The sequence below is a fragment of the Cyprinodon variegatus genome, unplaced genomic scaffold, assembly GCF_000732505.1.
Source record: "Cyprinodon variegatus isolate N-32 unplaced genomic scaffold, C_variegatus-1.0 Scaffold257, whole genome shotgun sequence".
NCBI classification, from domain to species: Eukaryota; Metazoa; Chordata; class Actinopteri; order Cyprinodontiformes; family Cyprinodontidae; genus Cyprinodon; species Cyprinodon variegatus.
The window spans coordinates 510,759-517,368 of record NW_015150710.1 but is presented as its reverse complement, the minus strand read 5'-3'; the positions used below and the strand labels follow the sequence as shown (position 1 = coordinate 517,368).

Below are 6,610 nucleotides of genomic sequence, written 5' to 3'. Positions count from 1 at the left end.
ATTCCATTGGCAGGTCATCTTATTTACCTGCTCAAATTAAGGGTAAATACACTTAATTCAAGACATTTTTCACTTATTTCTAGATGTTTTTTGCAGTGTAATATATTCGGGCAAGTTGGGATTTCTTGTTATTACATTGACATTAACTTTTGCCATCATAATTTCCATATTTATTGATGTTACAAAAGTAATAAGATCGTGTCCTGGATTCAAAAAATACTATTGGCTTAAAATTTTGATTTTCAAAGTATTTCACTCAGTGCCCTATAAAGGGTTAAATGATCCTGCATTGGACCATTGGTTCCACTGCGTTATGGATAAAGATCAAATAAGGATCCAGGAATAATCCTTATGGGAGTGAAAATCCGTCCAGAGGCTAAAAGAAGAAGAAATATGAATAAAAAAGGTGAAACAACTATTCTCAATGAGCAGAATAGAAATAAAATGATATCAGGCCAAGAAAACTAATACCATAATACAATCTTAGAATCAGGGAATTGCATAAAACCAACCAGTAAATCTAAAAGTGCTGCTCCTGCTTCTAGTTTTAATGCTGGAGGATTTTTTTTATTGCTTATCTGAAGGCGTCTCTGTCAGCAAAGACAAGTTAACCAACGCTATAAAAGGAAAGGAGAAGTTAAAGCAAACGCTGACAACCCAAAGACACGTAGACCAAAAACCATCTTTCAGGTCACCCTGCTGTCTGCAGCCTGAAAGACTGGAAGCCGCCGTCGCTGGAATGCCTTCGCTCTTATGTGCAACATGGAGGGGGTTTTTTATACAGTAGATTTCTACAGATGACACCAACGTCAGCTCAACGGAAAGATGTTGGGCTGCCGGGGGGTCAAAAATAGACGGTTCTTTCACACGTGTTACTCAACAGGAAAGTTACCCAAGAGACCAAACACACATTAACCACTTTATCAGGCCCAGTTCTACTGCTAGCTACCACAAATGGCAAGTCATACAAACATGGCAGGACGTTTTTAGGCGTCCAGATGAGCCAAAAAAGCCTCACTGAAGTTCAGACTGAGCTTCAGAGTGAGAAAGGACTTTTAGAAGTTGTCCGGTTCGTTCTCAGTTTAACAGCAGATGACCTGAAAAGGAAAAAAATGCCGTGTGAGCTGCAGCTGCGGGTTACAGCAGCAAAAAAAAAAAAAAAACCATAGCAGGCACAACTTCTCTGCAAAGAAAAGGAACAAAAGTGACGATTGATGCTGTAGAATTAGTGACACCAGCAAGAGCTGAAGGCAAAAACCGAGTCTGGTTTCAGGAGTCTCCACGTCAGCTCTCTGATGGTCGGGTCATACTTTGGTTTAATCATAAAAATATGCATCAAAAAGCCTTTGTGATTACCATTTCTGCTGCTGGTGGCTCCTTAGAACCTCCTCAGCCAACCTGGGTGCTAGCGTCAGTTTCAGGATAATGGGTCATAGTGGAAAGCTCAGGTCAACTTGCTTTTTTTTTTAATCTATGCTTCTTTTTCTATGTCTGCTTCTGTCTCCTTGAATCCCAGTCGGCCTCAGCAGATGGCCGCTCACGCCGAGCCTTTCTTCCTGTTCAAAGGGAGTTTTTCCTCTCCACTGTCGCTAAAAGCATGCTTAGTGTGAGTGATTGCTGAAGAGTCAATAACCGTATAACGTCAACCTCAGCCCTAGTACTGTTCCGATTCATAAGAGAGGAAGACCGAGAACAGACAAAGTTCCTGGATGTTGTTCTCGCCCCTCCCTATTTACCCAGCATGCATCAGAGCAGATTTGTCCGTTCTTGAGATTGACAGCTGTCCCAGCATGCACTGCGGCAGCAGCAGCTTTCAATGGAGCGCTCCATTGAAAGTTAAAAGTTGTCTTTTCTGTTGTTGTTTAATAAAAGTACGTTTTAAGATAATTCGAGGTGAGAATATTATACTTTAAAGCATCACTATATGGTCCATTTACTGTTGTAAGGCGTAATAAAAAAAAAAGTTGAGAGGACCGCGGCAACAAGCGTAGCTCCGAGGCTAACGGCAGCCGGTCTGTAGCAGCTCTCTCTCTGCATAGCCGTGTGTGAAGTATCGCTGGCTATGATGGCGATTTTTTGTTTTGTTTGGCAAAATGTTCATTTGATTTTTGTTTATCTGACTGTGTTAATTATTATTCCCCCACTAAATAAAAAAGTAATAATTTATTATCTAGAAACTATTAATAACAGGAAGAGAAATACAGTTCTAGACGAGCCGGGCATGTGGTGACATCATCAGTACGCTTCTGTTCCAATTGACCCATATCTATGCTGCGTGCTCCCGTCCTCACCAAGTCCATACTTTCCTGTGTTCTTCTCAAGAACATACTTGGTGAGGACACTGGTCCGTACTCGCTTTCTAGTGAATTGAGAAACGGCCAATGAGTCGATGCAATCAACTGGTTTTCCTTAGATAGAAAACTTTGAATTGATTTGACTGGATGATCTGGTGAACTAGATAGTGCCTTGAGATGAAATGATGTGAATTGGCGCTAGAGAAATAAACTGAATTGAATTGAAAATGGCTTCTTGAACATGTCAATAATTTCCCTGCAGCATCCCAGTGGCCTTTCAAAGGTACCAGATCCTGGTCCAACAGAAACACTTTGGATTGGGGGGTAGCGGTTTTCAGCCAGTACGTCTGCAGTGACTGTAGCCATGTTTCCATCCTAATGTCAGAAAGTTTAACCCAACTTTTAAATTGTCAACAAAAAGATAATCCAAATTAAAGAGGTTTACAACCCATTATTGTGAATTAAGAGGCAATGTGAAACTCAATGTAATTTTAGGTTACGCTTGGTTGTTAAATCAAGTTAGCAAACTATCCTGGACCACAGATCAGTAATAGAACATGGTTTTAATATAGTGTTGTGTAGTTAGGATATAACTACAACTTTATACAACTTTATTCTTGTAATATTAAGACTTTATTTTCTAAAGAATCTGTCAGAGGGAAGAGCTAATCTGTTGTGAGCTAAATGTTTGCTATGATGTAATGTGTTTGATCTCCTCTTCCGTGCAGTCAAAGAACCACCTCAAGCAAGCTTAAAAACGTTTTAGTAAGTCTATTCATATTTTTCTGTTTCAATCCCGCTCATCTAATGCGATACTTCGACACCTAGTATGATACAGCAATGACTGATGCCATACTTCCACACCTAATGCGATGGGTCGACGCCTAATGTGACGCTTCGACGCCTAATCCGACACTTAGACACCTAATCCAACGCCTCGACGGCTAACCCTACGGCTCGACGGCTAACCCGACGGCTCGACCGCTAATCCGACGGCTCGACCGCTAATCCGACGCTTTGATGCCTAATGCAACGCTTTGACCCCTAATGCGACGCTTCAACCCCTAATGGGATACTTCGACATCTTCTGTATCCATTGCGATACTTCGACCTCTTCTGTATTCATTGCGATACTTCGACATATTTGGCATCTAATGCGATACTTCGACATATTTGGCATCTAATGCCATACTTCCACACCTAATGCGGTACGTCGGGGCCTGATGCAATACGTCCAAGCCTAATGTGACGCTTCTATGCCTAATGCGACACCTCGACGCCTAATGCGACGCTTTGACCCCTAATGCGACGCTTCAACCCCTAATGCGACGCTTCGACCCCTAATGCGATACTTCGACCCCTAATGCGATACTTCGACATCTTCTGTATCCATTGCGATACTTCGACATCTTCAGCATCTAATGCGATACTTTGACATATTTGGCATCTAATGCCATACTTCCACGCCTAATGCGGTACGTAGGGGCCTAATGCGATACGTCCACGCCTAATGTGACGCTTCTATGCCTAATGCGACACCTCAACGCCTAATGCGACGCTTTGACGCCTAATGTGACGCGTTGACGCCTCATGGGATACTTCGACGCCTAATGGGATACTTTGACATCTTCTGTATCTATTGCGATACTTCGACATCTTCAGCATCTAATACGATACTTCGACATATTTGGCATCTAAAGCGACGCTTCAATATCTAATCGGATATTTTGACATCTTCGACATCTAATGCGAAACTTGAACACTTAATGAGATATTTCGACACCTAATGCGATATTTCGACATGCACATAAAAAACAACATTCCTGGAAACACATGTGAGGATCAACACCTCTCATGAATGTTTCTGTAAAATTTGAAAAATAAAGGTGGTTCTGTTTTATTTGACGCCCCAAAATGTACCTAATAAATATTTCCCACAGCATTATACCACCACCACCAGCAGGGCAGGATGGATTCAAGGTCCCAGGCTTTCTAAACACCAGATTCAGACCTTTAAATTTAGAAGTAACTAAAACCCACTTTCTGACTCATGCTGATGCTCAGTTTAAACTCAGTTTATTTATTACCAAGTCTTTGATGTCTAAATGCTGTGAGTTACTAGCGTGTGATTGGTCAATTTACTACTCCTGCAGGCCTTATAAAGTGGCTGCTGAGAGTCTGTGAGGACAGGAAGAGGTTTAATGGACAGTTTCAGGATGTTCATCTGACTAACGGAGACTCTGTTTTATTTAGAAACATCAGCAGAACTAAACCATCGCAGAAAATCTGTCATCAGCTGCCTGTTCATTCTGCTGGTCTAACCGCACCGGTCACGTGCCTCAGCCCGCACTGCACACCTTTAATCTGCATGCATTCCTGAGTGTCCACCTCATCAGTGATAGTCAGCTCCAAGTCTCCAGCCACAGCTGTGACTCAGAGCGGGAAACATGCAAAAAGTCCAGAAGCTCAGTCACTCTCAGATTAAAGACAGAGACCAAAGTCTGTCTCATATCTACCTGGAAAACTAAAAAAAACCAAACAGGACGATTTAAACCCATAAATCCAACTTAAATCTGCCATAAATATAAAAGCATGCACAACAAGAACAATTTTTTTGGTTTGTTACCGTTAAAATGCGGTCGAATACAGAAGATGGCTGATTTAGCTGTTATCTAATACGTTGTTTCATATGTTTTGAAATATATGTTTAAAGATGGCTGATAAAGACATAGGAGAAAGTTTCAGACACCGCAGGACTTATCTCGGTAAACCCATCTGAAGTCCACCACAAACAAACCCTCAGACAGCTGGAGGAAATATTTAACTGATAAAAAAAAGTCTTAAAAAGGAATAAATGAGCTAATAATATTCAGCAATAAATTTATCTAATAATTGATAAAAAAATTACATTGAAAATCATGAATAAAAAAGAAAAACTATTTCCGTATTTTCCTTCAGATTGAAATTTAGATCTAACATTAGATGAAATATAATAGATTTATTATCAAAAGGTCGTCTTGATGGATAAAAACTGTGAATTAACATCTTTATTAATATGCAAAGATGTCTAGTTAAGGGTAACTTGAAAAGCCTTACTGCATCGGTAAATTAGAGAAGTGAAAATATTTATGTAAGAGAAGCGTGACAATGACAGTCACTAAGAGAAAACTGCATAACAGTTTGAGGTTATAAGAACCTGCTTATTCAGGAGATTTTAGGATTCCCTCCATGAGGGATGAAAGGTTGTAATGTCTGCGGCCCGGCAAGGATATTTTTTTTAAAGTGAGCCTAAGGAGAGTGTTTAATCTGTTGTGTTCCTGACAGAAAAAAAAACAATCAGTATGGCTCATATGATCCTGTATCAGGAACATCTGGTGGAACCCTATAGAGAGGGGGAACCTTTGGTAGATTAGATCTCCATCAACCGAAAGCATGACTGCACAGAAAAGAAGCATGGTGAATGCAACGTCACACGCTGTAAACATAGATCATGCGATGGTGCAGGTTGGTACCGCTGTAGGTACCAGATCTGCTCAGGTGGTCATTTCTGCTCTGCACATGCCAATGAACGCTGAACGTTGCCACATGATGACATTGTGGTTGCCCAGACAACGATAATAACATCACGCAGCGTCCGTTTACTGAGTCGGGAGCATTTGTAGTCTTAGCGTGTCTAAAAAAAATCTGTTTCTGGTGAAAAAGTAACTGTTAGACCATGATATAAAGAGCTAGGTAGCGCTGTGGCTAGCTGTGCTCAGTAGCTAACAGGTAGCCTATTTTAGCTCGGACAGTTAGCCATATTAGGCTACTTGAATTTGTGTCAACAACAGCTGGTTTCCTACAAGACTAACTGTTTTATTTGTCTAAAGTCTCTCTGAATGTCCAAATTTTCCTCCCTGCCCTCAGATTTTAATAAAAAGAATAAAAATAAACACCTTGTTAAAGGGCAGAGCTCAGTCTTAGAACACAGTGTTTTCCTTCAAGACTGACAATGATTGTTTTCTACTTTGAGCTACTTTAGATCGCCAATGAAATGTTAAATAGTAGCTAACATTGGTAATAATATGTTGAGACTCCAAAAGAGATTTGATCCTTAAGAAACTGGTGCAATACAGTTTGCCGAGTGGAGTTGCCATATGATGACGTCATAGAAGGGGCGGGGCCCCGAGCAGATCTGGTAGCTACACCGGCGCCATTGGCGAGGCTCTTCAAAGTCTCTCTGGTGGCAGCAATAAAGTAAAATATATTTTAGAGCAACGTTTCCTGCCTTTAGGACCAGACCACATTTTTTCCAAGGATGTTTACAAAGACAAGGA

At 40.9% G+C, this 6,610-nt stretch overlaps 1 protein-coding gene across 1 annotated transcript in view; it reads right to left on the bottom strand.

Annotated features, from left to right (window-relative positions):
- LOC107089584 (arf-GAP with SH3 domain, ANK repeat and PH domain-containing protein 2-like) overlaps positions 1-6,610 on the bottom strand; it is a 77,322-nt gene that overhangs the window by 63,525 nt on the left and 7,187 nt on the right. The gene's annotated exons all lie outside the window — the stretch shown is intronic.